This window comes from Athene noctua, chromosome 1 (genome assembly GCF_965140245.1).
Source record: "Athene noctua chromosome 1, bAthNoc1.hap1.1, whole genome shotgun sequence".
NCBI classification, from domain to species: Eukaryota; Metazoa; Chordata; class Aves; order Strigiformes; family Strigidae; genus Athene; species Athene noctua.
In genome coordinates this window covers 71,173,646-71,190,733 of record NC_134037.1, presented here as the reverse complement: position 1 = coordinate 71,190,733, position 17,088 = coordinate 71,173,646, and the positions used below count along the sequence as shown (strand labels likewise).

General features: G+C 41.7%; 1 protein-coding gene across 1 annotated transcript in view; it reads left to right on the top strand.

Annotated features, from left to right (window-relative positions):
• The window catches only part of SCAF8 (SR-related CTD associated factor 8), a 163,595-nt gene extending 149,876 nt beyond the window's left edge, over window positions 1-13,719 (top strand). The window contains exon 21 of the mRNA XM_074896529.1: window positions 13,587-13,719. The gene's annotated coding sequence lies outside the window, so the exon portion shown is untranslated. The remainder of the gene's footprint in view (window positions 1-13,586) is intronic.
• Window positions 13,720-17,088: the final 3,369 nt, after the last annotated feature.

Below are 17,088 nucleotides of genomic sequence, written 5' to 3'. Positions count from 1 at the left end.
TACCCAGCCCTCGGCCCCCTCCTTGCCCTCCTCCCGGCTGCTCTCCTGGTGCGCTGGCTGTGCTGCCAGCAGCAAGTTTGTTAGTCAGGGACTGGAATGCGCGAGATGACTGGGGAATGGTAAAGTGTAAAGAGAATTTAGGAAATGAATGGGGCCGGGACGTCTCAGATTTACATTCATTTATGTGCTACAGCGATATACATACCAAGAGTAAATGCACTCTCTGTTTAAAAGGGATGAAATGGTTAAGTTCAGAATTCCTTGCGTGCTGAGTATGGTCTAGATGGTTAATAGCTGTAAGTGTGCAAAAGGTTTGCTTACAAAATTGATTTATATGTTCATTTATGTTCTTGAATATTGAGAACAGGCAAGGAATTAGCAGTGTTGCATGGGCTGCACTAGCACATTTTTCACCTTATATGGAGAATTGCCTGCCACTTATCAAGCAGGGTCAGATTTGCTGTTATTGTCACATTCCTTAAAGTTGGAAGAAATCACGTTTCTCTGACTAAAGAGTCAACTTGTAAGCTTATGGTTTTGTAGTTTGAATGCTGTTTTTTCATCCAGGGATTGTTGGGATGGGCAGCACTTCTTCAGAAAAATAACGGCGTGCAAAATTTCACTGCTGTGTTGCAGAGTTCATTCCTCAGCTCGGGTGGAGAAACTTAGATGCTTGCAAGGGAAAATATGTTTCTGTTTGGAGTCATCTGGAGTTCCTTCTGGCAGGCTTTTCTGGTCCTGAAGAATGCAACAGGAAGGGAAGGTCTTGGGGAACGAAGAGAAAGACCTGCAAATCATGTACCCGTGGTATTTAAGGGGGGAGACCTCACTGCTTTGTGTTGTCTTTATTCCTGCTAGGGTGGCTGGTGTTTGAAGCAGCCTCTTCATGAACTTGTTTAGATAGTGACTGACAGCTGTTAGCTGTGAAGTCATTGACCTGTGGTGGAAATAGCTATGTCACAAATTCATTGTCTGAGTGTGAGGTTAAATAAGAGGAAAATACGGAAGTGGAGGTGAATTGCTTATTTATTCGCTGATACCTCAGATTAGAGAAATTGGAAAAAAGATTGAAAAAATACTTGCAAGATTAAGAAGGTGACTATTATAAAATTCCCTTTTGTGATAGTGTAAAAGTAGAGCACAGAAGTGGCAGTGAAGGCTAAGTTCACTGAAATACTTGAATTTGGAAGGTGGAAGATCAGTCTGACTTAGTTAAGTCTTTCAATTTAAACCAAGAAATGATTTATGTCTGCAATATTCTAGGATTGTGGCATTCAGTGGGACAGTATGCCTGCTACTGCTTCTTGGTTTTTTGGGTATGTAGACCATTATAAATTTGTAGAGTATGTGCTCCACTGCTCTTGCGACTTGAGTTTGCATTGTGATTGTAGAGATATTTCTGTGGTACATCTTGAGATATAAAATACTTTTAAATGGTGGTGATTAGGTGCAATGATTAGAAAACCTGTCCTGAAATTGCTATTGCTGATTTCACTTTCATGCAGATCCAGAAGAGTTAACTGGAAAATGATACTCAGGTTTTTCTTGCTCCATAAAGGCAATGTTGGCTGTATTTTTTTGAATAATAAGATGTAAGGAAGAATTCATGAGCCTAGGAATATTTGAAGCCAACAGAAACAAAAGGGTAGTTTATATGGCTAAATACTTCGAAAAACCAACATTTGAAACGTTTAGCCAAGTGGTTGTATTGAGGTATCCCTACTATTTTGAGGGGGTAGAGCAAAAGATAAGAATTTTTATTTTCTGTTTGCTTGTTTGTGGTTTTCCCATTCTTCCCCTTTTATGGCTCTCCAGAAAAGAACCAGATTTCTTATCATGTATGGATATAAAAGATCTTAAACTACATATATTTATTTTTAGGACTCCACCCTTGGGCTTTGGATTTTGTGAACAGCTATTTCAGTAAATATACATCTATATGGGGAAACTGGCAAATTGAATACTGTACAAATCTATGTTTTAAAAAAAGCAATTGCTATTATAGAAGGTAAATGATATAATAGGAAAGCCAAGTAAAAAAGATTGCATTTTTGTTTGCTACTAAGGGAATGATCAATGCTTCCTGCTGGCTTTTGCACCCTGCAATTGGAGATTCTGGCATGCAAATGGTTTAAATAATGCTAGGTTGTGTGACTGGTTGGCGCTGTATAATACTGGGACTGGGGTGACTTAAATATACAGAGTGTGGGCCAATCCCAAAGTCCTTTCTCAGGCAGAACACCCACTGAAATCACATTTAAGTGTCGTCAGTGAAAGCTTTGCCAAAGAAATCACTATGGATTTGACCCCAAAGTTATTACTACTAAATTTCATATGTAAGCCTTTCATTATTGTGTTTTTTAAGAATGGAGTACTTGAATGAATCCTGGAATTCATTATAACTTTAAGTTTTTACCAGGGTATCAGCCTCTTAAACTACGTTTCCACTGGAAAAAAAATTTCCTCTCTTGTTTTTTTACTTTTTTTGTTTGGTGCTCAAAAAGAGGTAGGAAAGATATTCTATGGCTCAGATTTGTTTTACCTCAGGCAAGCAATCTACTGAGGTGCCTAAATTAGGAGCTTGGTCTTCCACTCTCTTCATGTGCACAGTGGAGAGGGTCATATCTAGAGGGGATTTTGCTCACTGTGGTCTTCTGGCTGTGACTCCCCCCCCCCCCCCCTCCCCCCCCCCCCCCCCCCCCGTTAGCCTTAGGGGTGGTGTAGGGTGCACTGATTTAGGAACCCAGAGGGATGTGGTTAGTAGGCAAAGGACCTGCTGCGATTTGTGATATAAGCCATATGTAATTTGTTTAAAAATTCCTTTTTAGGAGTTAGTCGGTTGATTTTTATTTTTATTTTCATTTTGTTTTCTCCATGGATGATGGGGGTTGGTGACAGATCTTGTCCTTTAGTGTACAAAATCTTGTAGTAGCATCCTTGTGAGGTCTCCAGTCTCTCTTACTCTCTTGTATGCTTTGTGTCTCTGGCTTTGGTCCCTTCCCACAGGTTCCAGGTTTCATGGCGGATCTCATTAAGTGTTTTGTGGGTCATGATGCGAATGGATGAATTATATGATCCACAGACTCTTCAGACCAGATCTCTGCAGTGCCTGGCTGCTTGTGGCAGGACTGGCTGAACCAAGTGGTCCTTTCCTGGCCTCGGATCCCAAGAGAGGGATTTTCAGCACAGAAATCTGGATGTTTCATACTTTATATTGCTAGAACTGCAGTAATCCTGCCTTCCCCTGTTTAAAATACCAAGTCAACAATAACAGAAGGGGTGGGCCATTAGTGTTTTAAAGCTGTTTTAATATGCCTTTACATTTCCAACTGGATTATACAATATTATTTATAAAATATGGTAGATAGACGTGGTAGGAGCACCTTTAAGCATGCCTCCCATATTCTGATATCATATTTTTCACCTGTGTGTAGTTCTTGCCAGCCTTCAGTCAGTCGTACAAAAAATTTTCACGGTGCTTTTTTACTGCTTCAGGCTAAAACCTCTTGGAAAGGTTTTCAGCGGAAGACATCCAACTGTTTTAAAAAGAACGCATTACAGAAAATTGGAGAGGTTTGTCAACTTTATTTAGCCAGCTGTTCCTTCAAAGAGTTGTTATACCTTCAGGGAGTAGAGGGGGGAGTTGGACTGCTTTTTGCAGATTTACTAACCTACCTGAGTTCGTGAAAATTGTTATCTGCACGTGCTCACAGGAGCAGGTTAGGGGCTTGCTGTTATGCTGATAAAATCTTTGAATACTCCCACTTTATAAAACATGCTTCAACCTCACCAGCCTCTGTCTGTGCCTGGGGTGCTGAGTATGATGGGTGGTACCAGGCATCCAGCTGGGTAGCTCCTGTTGCCTCTGCTTTGTCAGAGGAGAAGGTATCTGTTTAATAGTCTTCCAAATTCAGTAAAGCTTTATGCCAAGGTGTACTTGAGACAATAGTTGGAAAGCAGTTGAAATCACTACTGTTTTACTAGTCATCATTCATGCAGTTAATTTCTGATGAAGCTGGCCGTAGAATTTGTACTCTGGTCTATATACAACTCTCAGGAGTGCTGAAGTTTGGGAACAAAGTTTGAAAACTAACTTTGTCTTCTACCTTTCTTCCACTCAGATTACAGGGAGGCCCAGTACTGCTACATTTTAGAATTTTACTTATAGTTCTTTGTTATTTTAGAGTCCCAGCTCTTGGAGTCATGACTTCTATAGATGGGGTGGATATATTGATTTTATTTTAAAATAGTTAGGCATGAAAATACTACTGGGAAGTTTTTTGAAGGCTAAAATAGAACAACAAAACCAAGAATCTAATGCATGTTATCTTTAAGCTGTTGAAGAAATCAGAATAATACGGGTTGATGACCTGAGGCTGATAGCAAGACTAAGATCAGGTCTGAGTCCTTCTTCAGGGTGGGAATGAAGTTGCTGCTGATACGTCAGCATTGCTCCAGTGAGGGTCTAGCGGCTTCCTGTAGTTTGGGTTCCCTCCTCCCATGTTCCTCTTATTCTTTCACATAATGTCATTGATAACTCTTGCTTCTCCCTATCTTAAGCCCTTTTAAAAAATATTCAACTCTCAAAAGGCACAAATTACTCTTCCTAAGTGAGAAGTGCTTTAGATCTTTGCTTTCTCAGTTGTGATCATTGAAAGGCTCCGGGAGCTTTTCTGGAGGGAGAGTTTATATTTGGGCAGGTGAGGTGAAAAGTGAGGGGGGAGCACTTGCCAGCTTTTAGTGTTGGCCAAGTTAATGGGCTAAGAAGTAGCTCAGGATTGCAACAAATAGGTAATTGCTTACTGGGTATAAATGACTAGATTGTTTTTACAATCTTTCTGCTAATCTGTTGTGTTAACCATGATTCGGAATGATGTTTTGTTGTCCCTCAGATTTGCATTCACATTTCATACCCAAAGGCGAATGTGTTACCATGGATGTCCTAGCGACCTGCAGCAGTCATGGTACACCATTTAGCATTTTCAGCCTATTCAGGCTGTTAGAATATTCTATAAGGATTGTTCCTTAGCACTAAGACTGGCTATCTCAAAGCATGCTTGCTACCACCAACAAAAATGCCTCTAATTAAAACTCGTGTCAGTGGAAACGTTATTATCAGCGTCAAGTTTATGCTCTTAATTTGGAAAAACCCATATGGGTTGTAGAGTGAACTAAAACAATTAAGCAGTTCAAGACCCTGTGTTATAAAACCTTAGATAAGACTTAATCAGTGTGTAAATTACATGTTTGTCTGCCTGGCAGCTGGAGTTAATGGTGGGTGACTTCCCAGAGAGTTTGAGTGCTGAAGTAAGAAGGAGGAACTCCAGTGTTTCCCTTAAATGTTTATCTTGATGTGCTGAATTTTTCACAAACATATTTAAGCAAAAAGACAGAATTTTGACCTATATTTCAGGTTAACATTTTGAAGTCAGTTTTCCCCACCATTTCTGTTGCTTTAAATGAGTTATGAATGTCCTGTTGAAAATGCAGAATTAAAATAACAGGCTATTTTCTTGTACATGACATAAGGTACTAAAAAATTATACAAGATGAATGTGCTAGAAAAGGGAAAATAAAGTGCTTGAAAAATATAAGATAATGCAGTATATTCTGAAGCATTTCTTACAGCATGTTATCTGTAAAAAGTTGATATCTAAGTGCTGAATTTGGTGTCTACTGCTAAATGTGAACCTGTTGATAATGTTGCTAGCTTTGTGGAAATCTGAGGCTCACCTTTCTACATGCAACACTTCCTAGTTTTCTTTTTAGCTTCATGGATGGTTTCACATAAATAATCTCTAACTTTTTTTCTGCAAAAGGTTTTAATTTCTTTTGAAATTTTGCTTGGGAAATGAAGGAATATTTTGGTTTTTTAATTATTTTTTGGTCCTGAACAATAGCAGCTGTTTATGGGTCCTTCCAGAGGTATTCAGTCTGAGCTCTGCCAGAGAATAATGCCACTGTTACTTTAAGACCACAGCATGGCTTTATATAGATATGGCCTGGTTTATAGTGTTGCTTTAAATACACAATAAGAGAGTTCATCTCCATTTCAGAAAAGGTTTATGACTGATCTCTGCCTGGCTAGGAATGTTTATTTTTTTGAGCTGTTCAACTGCAAAAATGTTTTGAAATTGAGTCCCAAACTGGTAATGGGGTCTTGCTTGCAGTCTCTATGGATCTAATCCCTTCACCACTAGAAAGCTGTGGTTTTGTGATGGCCTTCACATAGATCAGGCTCAATTCTGGTATTCCTGGGTCCCTTCCCCATCAGTTCACCCTCTACTTAAGTCTGCATCATTGAACTGATCTATAGGTGTTGGCAAGACTGTCAGAAGCCTCAGTAAGATTTAGTTTTCGGTCCCAGTCCTTTGCAATAACATAGGCTTATCTTCTTTTCTTCATAATTTGTTGATGATGATGTGAAATTGAAATAAACAATTCTGGAAAAAATCCTTTCCACCAGTAGGCACAATGGCAACAGAGAAGGGCTTCACAATGGATTGATTCTGGTTGCTCTTAAAATGGCATGCTGATGTAGGATCGGCTTTGTCACTTGACTTCTGCTGATGTCACATATTGGTTATGTATTAAGTTGACAGAGGCCAATGGAAGAATCCTTTCTAACCATATACCAGGAGTTCTGCGGGGCTGTGGTGTGTCCTGTGTGGTGGCTTGTGCTTTGAAGGTGAATAAATAATGCCGAGTACAGGAAGAAGCGTATACACAAGAGAAGAGATGATACGAAGCATGTAATTTAGGGTGTGGAAGACAAAGCTCTGCTCCCTCCCTCCTTGCCCTGCCTATCCTGGCTGTCCAGTCTGCCCCATGTCTGCCTTCCTAATGTCACTTTCTGGTGACCAGGAGAAGGACTGGGCTGCTCTTGTACACATAGCTGAGTCACCAATACTACCTGCCACCTTGCAGGAGACCTTTGTGGATTATTTGCTTGAAATCACCTGGGGATCAGCCGTTCTGTCCTTGGAACTTTGGGAAGGAGATGGCCTCCCCCTTGGTCACTGGGCAGTGGAGAAGAAGGTCATGCCATGGGGATTCTTTCTATTCATGTGTAGAGACCAGGAGGGGAATTTCATGGAAAGAGGAAGATTTGCCAGTGCTTCTTGCTGTTCAGAGCATCAGCAGAAAGAATTGTGACCCTAAGGGCAGACGAAGCATGAGCTTTACCAGACTAAGGACAGTGAGAGTTGGAGTGCAAGATGTGGTCAAGGAAGGCTTACCTATTTTTCAGGGGTCAAAGAATCATGATCAGGCTGTAGGCCAGCCTGTAGCTGGAGAAATTTTGATGAGAGCTTAAAAAAGAGTGAGGAAACCTTTAGATAAGGTTTTCTCTTTGGTTGCTTTCCTAGCTGGGACACTAAAACCATTTGCTGTATGGGAGTATACCTGGTTTCAGTTGTGGTATATATGTAACACTCTGTACATTCCTGTCAAGTATCAGCTTCATCTTTCATTGCTTGCCCGAGCCAACTAATTCATGACTGCAGTTGTTTGGCAGGGCTTTGCAAATGCATATTGAACCTCCAGCCTGGGTTTATTTTGTAAAAACACAATAATTAAAAAAAAATTAAATAGATGGTTATGAAATCCAAGGCAAGAAAAAGTGAGACTTCCTAAATAATAAAGTAAAATAAAAAATACCTCAGAAATTTAACAATGAAAAGTTTTGTTGTTGTTAGGTTGTGGGTTTTTGCTTTTTTTTTTTTTGAAGTTGAATAAAGAGGAAAGCAGTTTAACGCAGAACTAATTAATGCACATTTCTCTGGGGTGGAGTGATCTCTGTTCAGTCACACCTTCTCTAGAGTAACTCAACTGGATTAATCAATGATCATTTTTCTAATTAAACTGCTGAGTAGATAGAGGCTTTAGATGATAATCATTAGTTTTATGTAGAATCAGTGAATTAAAGGTAAGTAATGTTAACAAGGTGTTCCTTTTTCTCATAGAATCAAAGGTTAGGAAAAAAGTCAGCACTTTGGTTCATGTGCTGCCTCTGAAATGTATATCATCAGCAAAAATAAAAAAATACTTTCAAGTGCTTTCAGAAATACAATCTGAAAATAACAAGAAAGGTGGGGAAAGAGAGACTTGGATCATAGCAGACATACATACCTGCTTGGCTCAGTTCTGCGTCTGACAGAGCAGTTAGGGTAGGTCCTAAAACTCTGCTTGGGAATGTGAAGTTTCCAGAAACGAACACCCAGGCACAGGGAAGTGAAGTCCAGCTTTCCTTGTGCAGAAGGGAAACTGTGCCTTCTGAGCACAGCTGTGCCTTTGGCCCAGCCCTGCCTTTGTGGGCAGGCTGAATGGATGCACTTGGCAAATGGTCCCTTCCTGCGGACCTGGGGGTTTGCTGCCTGTGAGCAGAGCTGATGCTCAGTGTGCCACCGGGCAGCTTGGCCTCCCAGGAGTTGTGCTGCTGCTTATACTGAACAGATGCTGAATCTGTGTGTTCAGTACTTTGGCACATTTAGGGTTGTTCAGTGGGGTTGAAAATGCTGTGGGATTTTTCTCTTTTAATTCTGTAAGCAGGAACAGCTTTCCATGGTATTACATCTGATCTGCAGACTGTTCTTGAGTTTCTTCAGGGGAAAGGGGAGGGGCAGAAATCCAAGAAAACCACATACAGCAAACTGATGGACTGTTGCAGAAAGCTACAACAGGTGCCAAATGCTGTCCACTAGGTGTTGGTTGAACATAGATGGCACAGAAGAAGTTAAAATCTCTCTCCTGTCTGATGATCAAGAGATCAGGGTCTGGATGTATATATTGTGTGTAACTATCTTGCAGAGCTGTTTGCAGTCTACTTTATAGGAGGGCACAGTGTTGTCATTATACAAGCAGCTAACCCTCCAGAGGAACCACATGAATAAGTGTCATCTCTCTGCTTCCTTCTTTCCAGACCTGTTGAGATTTGATATCATCTCACACCTCCCTTTTGCTATAGGAGGTGTACGACAACTGAATCAAATAGAGGTATTTGTAGAGTTGTGTTCCTGAATTGCCCAGCACCTGGTCATTGTACACTGGCTTTAACCAGGAGCTCTAGTTTGTACTGAAGATGTCTGGCAACCCAGAAGCAAAAAAATCCAACAGTTGTTGTTTGTTCCCTATTCGTGCAGGTGGCATCTACCCTGAGTTTGTACAGCCCTTCCCAGAGAGCAGTTGTCACTTGAATGTTGCTATTGAGCATATAATGTAATTCACTCTTACTAATATGTAGAAGGAAGAATACTTTACAATACAATGGAAGGGCCCATGATATCACAGAATCGTCTAGGTTGGAAAAGACCTTGAAGATCATCCAGTCCAACCATTAACCTAACACTGACAGTTCCCAACTACACCATATCCCTAAGTGCTAAGTTGACCCGACTCTTAAACACCCCCAGGGATGGGGACTCCACCACTGCCCTGGGCAGCCCATTCCAACGCCTAACAACCCCTTCTGTAAAAAAATGCTTCCTAACATCCAGTCTAAACCTTCCTTGGCTCAACTTGGGGCCATTACCTCTTCTCCTATTGCTTACCACTGGGTTAGAGACTCATCCCCAGCTCTCTGCAGCCTCCTTTCAGGTAGCTGTAGAGGGTGATGAGGTCTCCCCTCAGCCTCCTCTTCTCCAGACTAAACAGGCCCAGTTCCCTCAGCCGCTCCTCGTACGAGCTGTGCTCCAGACCCTGCACCAGCTTCGTTGCCCTTCTCTGGACACGCTCGAGTCATTCAATGTCCTTTTTGTAGTGAGGGGCTCAAAACTGAACACAGGAATCGAGGGGCGGCCTCACCAGTGCCGAGTACAGGGGTAAGATCCCTTCCCTGTCCCTGCTGGCCACGCTATTGCTGACACAAGCCAGGATGCCATTGGCCTTCTTGGCCACCTGGGCACACTGCTGGCCCCTGTTCAGCCGGCTGTCAATCAGCACCCCCAGGTCCCTCTCTGACTGGCAGCTCTCCAGCCACTCCTCCCCAAGCCTGTAGCGCTGCTGGGGGTTGTTGTGGCCCAAGGGCAGCCCCCAGCATTTGGCCTTATTGAAGCTCATGCAGTTGGCCTCAGCCCATGGCTCCAGCCTGTCCAGGTCTCTCTGCAGAGCCTCCCTACCCTCGAGCAGATCAACACTCCCACCCAACTTGGTGTCATCTGCAAACTGACTGAGGGTGCACTTGATCCCCTCGTCTAGATCATCAATAAAGATGTTAAACAGGAGTGTCCCCAACACTGATCCCTGGGGGACACCACTCGTGACCAGCTGCCAACCGGGTTTAACTCCGTTCACCACAACTCTTTGGGCCCGGCCATCCAACCAGTTTTTTACCCAGCGATGCGTGTGCCCATCCAAGCCATGAGCAGCCAGTTTTGCCAGGAGAATGCTGTGGGAAATGGTGTCAGAGGCCTTGCTAAAGTCAAAGTAAACAGCATCCACAGCCTTTCCATTGTACTAATGTCTTTACTTCACTACTATAGCGGCTAGCCATTTGCTGGTGTTTTATTTTTGTGTACCCCCCTATTCAGCAGGAAAACATGAGTACGAGATCAATGTCAAACTTAAGTTGTGGTACCATAACACTTACTGCCTAATCTGTTCTGTTAAGATATTCACAGCTATGCCTACATATGTGTCTTTAACTAAATGGCAGAGCCTATGATGTTGTGTTTGCCATGTTTAGTACATGGAATTTTGTCGTTGTAAGTATACAGGAGGCTAGAATCTCTGCCTGAGATGTATGAGGTTTATGTGACTGTTACTTTAGTAAAGCAGTTCTTTACCTTTTAAGTACTACTTTCTCTTTTTAACCCTTCTCCATTTTTTTTTTTGACACATGAAAGCTTTTTTTCAGATGATTTTTTTTCTGATTCCTTCAGAAGTGCTTTGCCCTTGGTAGAAGTTCAATGAGAATCTTTTGTATTAAAAAACTTGCTTGAGGAAAGAGGAATGTTGCAAGATTGTTGGTGTAAAATGCCTGTTTCCTCCTAGCCTACTATAAAAAAGATACCTGAGTGAATAAAGCTCTGTATGTGTGCAGCAACATCCTACCCTTTATTTGGAGGCCTACAGGTTTTCCTTATGTTAAGCCTTATTATTCAGGACTGTGCAGATATGGGGAAATGGGTATCACAGAGCTGATAGAGCATTGCTGGGAAGTTTATATTCACCATGGCAAACTTCCTTTTAACATTTGATGGACTGTTTGCAGGGATGCATCATGACCTCCCTGGGAGGTAGCTTGCTGGGAGTGCTGGAAGCACTTTAGAAAATCTGGCCTTCTTCCCTGGCCAGTAAGTTTTCTTCAAACAAAGCAGGATATCGTCCTTAATAAGTCTCCGAGTAAGACTTTACTGGTAGAGAGGTCTTGTATTTCTTTGCCATAAATTGGTTCTTTTATATCAAATGTAGTACACCATCTGCCTGCTATAAACGTGCTCTCATTTCTGCCCGTTCTTGCCCAGATTAAAATGTTTTAGCTGTACATTTACAGATCTGGGATGACTGAACGTTAGTGCCATGAGGTCACCACGGCTGTAATTAGCTAACAGCCAGCTGCATTTCCACTATAGTTATGTACCAGCAAATATCCAGGGGAGTCAGCTTTGCCCATGAGGGCAGAGATTAACTCTACGCTGTTGAAACTACATGTATATACTGAAATGGGTCTTGCATTTAGTGACATACTAGGTCTGTGAAGAGCTGGAAAAGTGGTTCCAGCAGGAAGGGGAAAATGCCTGAGCAGCTTTCTGTAGTGAGCTGGAACATGGGAAGGAAAAAGGCACTTCTCAGTTCAGGGATTTTGCAATCATGCGGGTGAGAGCAAGCTACTGTCCAAGTCTTTTGAGTCTTAGTTGCTGGTGTTTGGGAACTGGGTACCATGGTGAAGGAAGCACTGTGTCTCTTTGAGTGGATCCATGATGTGCCATTGTGTAGGGAAAGTAAGTATGACAAAAAATACATGTTAGCACAGTAGCAGCGCTATGACCTTTGCAACAGAAGGGATCTGTGACACATGGGTCACGGTGGTGTTATCTGAACACCATCGTTGTGGCACTCGCAGTGCTTGACTCTGTGTGTCTTACAGTGATGATGAGGAGGGTTTTGGTAGTCTGTGCTCTAAATGTTCTGTTTAGATAGATACATACCTTTCCCCTGCAGTAAAGCAAGTCTCTATTTTGTATTTGGAACTTTGCAAGTGGTTTTATGGTAACAACTTAGAAAAATATTACTTATACCTTGTTACTCATGTTTCCTCTTGGATATAACTTGCAGCCTGATACTGCTCTTTACTTTGCTGGCCCACTGTTAATTTGTCACTTTTGTGTGGTGATTTTGCAGCTTGTATTATTTGCTGTTTTGTCTGCATTTTATTTTAATTGGGACAGCCTTTGGTTTTAGTGAAGTCAGTTTGGGACTTTGCCCTAATTCCACTGAGTAACCTTATGAAAAGAAAACTTGTAGTACTGTGTTTCCCTGTTTGTATGCTTGACAGCTTTCGATGGAGGAGTAAGCCCTAGTTTCTATTCTGCATGTTTACATGTGACATTTTAGTTGAGATTCTGTTTTGTTGTATACTGACTCCATCACCAGGCTTTTCAGTAAAATTTGCCTTTTGAAGTATGAGTATGATAAAATTCTCGTGTTAGTTTTAATTCTTTTGGATGTCAGTTTAACTGTTGCAGAAATAAGGATATTTTTATGACAAGGTGCTGTGTGCCATGAAGAAGCTGTTGAAAGTCAGCCGTGCCAATTTAAACATCACACAAAATATTGTAATACAGTCTGACACTTTGCAGCATGAAAACAACAGACTTTGTAGAGCATGGAGTTCTCCTTGCCAGCTTTTGGGAGTTCAGTTAGACACCGTCTTCAGTGTATTAGCATTGAGCAAGAAGGGTGGCTGTCTTCTGTCTTACTGGTTTCAGATGGTGTGGGCAAGAGAGCAGCTGGTTACTCTGTACTGGTCTGCTCAAAAGCAGTGGCTGGCTTTTTGGAGCCTGGCTCATCTGGTGCAAGAAAACTTCCATGGGAGGTCTTTGTAGCTGATGTGCGGCTATTTTGCAGAGGTCCTGGCTGGGATTTGATAGCCTGTCTGGGCCTGGGATGTGAGAAGCTTTAAATAAGAACATATGGGAACATACCTGAAGGTGCTGTTCTGTGGACTGCTGTCCTGTTGGGATGTAGGCACCATTTGCGGTCAGAGCCGCCACTGTAGAAAAGGGACTGTGATGGCACTGGCTCATTTCAAGCTGCCTTTCCAGGTTGCATGTTTCTCAGATGGAAACCTGGACAGCTTAACAAAAACTCCTCTTGAAGCATGCATTTGTAATGTGTTGCATTATCAGTTTCTAACTTCCCTTTGTATATAGAAATTAAGTTTTTAGCTACTGCGCATGAGCGGTCCGTGCAGAACACCTAAGTGAGGTATAAATCAAGTGGAGATGTTTCTAGCTGTCTTTTTTGCATGTGAGCTGTTGGCTTTGCGTGGGAGAGGTTAATGATTTAGTTGGCAGTGGTTCGTAATGAAGGTTATTTCTAATGTGTGTAGGGATACATGTGTTAACATAACAGGTTTTGTTTTTCAGATTGCCAGTGCTACAGAAATACAGATTTCCAGCAAAAAAAGTCTTCAGCTCATGAAGTGGCAAGGACAGTGTTGAGAATACATGCCTCTCCCTCCCCCCCATGCTTTCACCCCAAGATGCAGAGGGAAACAAGGTATGTGGAGAGCAAATGAATTATGTAAGGTTTGTTTGTTCTTATTTTGTCAGTTTGTTTATTTCTGAATGTATAAATTGGATTATGAAACAGTTATAGGCCAAGGTCCAGATACAACAATCTAAAAATTAGTTTTAGTCCCTGGGTCTTAACGTTTCATATTGGCTGGGTGCCTTTGAGGTTTTAGTGTCAACCAATAGTGAACACCAGCACTGGCCTATCTGAATTGTTTCTCTTGAGGCATTCATCCAACTCGTAATGCCTCTGACTTCAAAATAGGTTGTATTTACAAAGCTTCAGTCCAGACAAGCATCCAAAGCTGTAAATAGCACAGATGCACTTTTCTATACTTAAGGAGGGAGAGAGAGGGGTTTAGGCTTTTTCCTGCCCAGCTATTAAGCGTGTTATGATGTGGTAGATGTCTGTCTATCAAAGGAGAGGAAATGGATGAGCAGTTTCTGGTGTCAACTGCATCATTCCAGAATTAGACAGAAAATTACCAGCAAAGAGATGCCCCACTCCTGAAGTCTCACTGTCCCCAAAGGACAGAGCAGTGTTATAGTTCTGGTGATCATCAGATGTCTTTCTGCTGTAGTCACAAATCTTACGTGTGGCATATGAGAGAGAGAGACACCCTTTGGTTGAGGGTTTGAAAGACCTGGTGCAACTGAGCTTATGGGAGGGCAGAATTCCTCCACTCCCTTTAGTTTTGTCATGTGAAATAAAGGGGTTGTTTTAGAGATTTTTAAAGACTTAATCATGATGTTGTATAAAAGGGTGATGAGAGTGTTTATTCAACTTTTCATTATTTTTAATTGCTTCAGCATTGTTTGCTGTTATTAATTGAAAAAAACCCACATTGTTGTCGATCCTGTGCTATCTACCAGTTAACACAAAATCTAGACATGTTTGAGCTTTGTAGCAGGAATCCACTGCGTAATCCTGACAAAGCCACCTTGTAGGAAGTTTAAGCCTATGGGCAGTTCCGTGCATCACAAAGTCCTAGAGAGTAGGGTTGGACTTCAATGCATCTAGTTCATCCTCATTCCCCAGGAGTTTGTCTGACACGATCTTAAACACATCCACTGGTGAGGGCTGCAGTTTCAGAGAGTTTGGGTCTCATGCTGTGCTAGGACAGGATTGCTTTTCCTGCATGACAAAATACTTCGGGGCAAAATTGTGCTGAATAAACAAGGGAACACTCCAAGTTTCAGGGTTTTTTTTCCAATTGACATGCACCAGGCAGATGACTCTTAGAGATGATTGTTATACGATATTTAAACAGTTAAAAAATATTAAATATGTATATACTAAGTTTATTTTGTAACCCACTCATCTCTTTTAAAATCAGTATATAATGGATTATTGTTACATTTTGTAATGACTTTAGAGTTACCACTTGAACATAGGGCATCGATGCCATAGAAGTAAATATGCACAAGCTCTGCATTTGCTGTTGTTTGGTTAGCAGAGTATCTGGCACATTATTTTCTAAAACAGGTTATTTTTAGAACTAGCTTATACATTCAGGATATATTATAAAATAAAAATGCATTTGCATAAGTGATCAGTGTTATGTTGAACATGATTACAACAGTCTAGAAGCACTTCTGAATTTTGGAGTTTTCCCTCCTCAAAAAGGCAAAGTAATACAAACAAACAACCTCAAAATAATCAACTTCTAACTGATTTTGTTAAAAGGACAGCTGTGATGGTGTGCCATTGTGATTGATACAACTAGACTTATTGTTCCAGTGTTTTGTGCCTCAGGTTAAAAGTGTCACTGAGATTTTACGCACTGCAGCACTCATAAAAAGTCTTAATTTGTCATGTTAGTCAATATGTTGGGGGCTTGGGTTTGGTTTTTTTTGGTTTTGTTTGGTCTGTATTGGTAAAAGGAAGGATTGGACCTAATTTGAAAACTCATGAGATTGAACGTCTGTTGGGGCATTGGGTCCTACAACCATCGGAGCCTGCTGTTGGTTTTTGCCATGTTTCAGTGCTGTGGGGTAGATGCACTATTTATTGCCTTGCAAGTTCTTCAGCTTTTCAACAGTCAGTACATTTTGTTTCATTTTGATTGCAATCATCTATACCTTTCCAAAAAGCATTGAAAAGCTAGAGCAAGTTTGTCAGTGATAGAAGGTGAATTTGAGAACCATGTGAAGGCATGGAAGAGAAAATTATGGCATACAGATTGCTAATGATAAACATACCAAGAGCATCCTAAAATTATAAAGCAGTGTGGTGCATTAAAGCATTAATTTGCATTTTGGCTAAGGCATAGCTGCATTTTTGGGCTATCCCTTTAATTCTGCTCTTTTAATTACCTGCTGACTGGTTCCTGGGGTGGAAGCAGCAGGAGCTGGGCCTGCAGCAGTTCCCTGGTGTAGTGGTTTCTATCAGACAGAGCAGTGGGATTCCTAAGGTTATTTTGAAACCTGGGGTCTCCTGCTGTAGGCCAGCAGACTGACTTGAACAGGAATCTAATTAAAAAGTCCAAGATATTGAATAAAGCTCACAAGTGCCATCTGTTCGGTTTTACAACCTGAAATTACTCATTGAATTGCAGTAACAAGTTTGATTGTTCCTGAATTTATGCTGCAGCTGAATTTTGTTACAGCAGCCAGCCCGTACAGGCAGAGTTGTGCAGACTCTGTCAGTGTTAATAACTACATGGACTTCATTAAGTATTCCAGCAATGTATGTTCTGGAGGAAGAGGTGGTCTAAAGCTTAATCACGTGAGGAGGGCATTGATACCCTGCAGGCCCTGTGCTGATTTACCAGCTTAGAACATGCTTGGGAAGGGGCTGGGCACTAAGAAGGTACCTGGCATGGCGTGTTTCCTCAGGCTTTGCCAGAGCGAGCCCTTCCTGTCTGGCTGGAGTTCCCGCTGAATGGAGGCACCTGGATTCTTCCCTTTGCAGGGTGGTAGGCTCTGGTTCCTCAGGTCTGAGGGCTTCTGGTTCATGCGACTAAAGGACCTGCATGATGAGCATTGCACATAGTCTTCAAAGTGTCTCTCTGCCTTTGGCACCACTCAGAAGACAGAAGCATGGACACCCATACTATACACTGACTCTCAAGTGGCTCTGGAGAGTGATTTGCTGTGCATGTGCGAGGTGTGGAAAATCTGAGTTAGGAAGAGAACTGGTTGGTGTGAGATACAAATGTGCTGAAGGTGGGAAGAGTGAATTATCTATTGGTATGTCTTCACGCTGAATCTTCAGTAGTGGTATAGCCTCAGGAAGATGGACACCTGATTTTTCAGAAGAGCCTCTTTTGAAGCAAAGCTGATCTATAATTGAGATAAGTAGGTCACTGTGTGCTTACTTTAATAGCTATTTAATTATGGACCAGCATTGCTG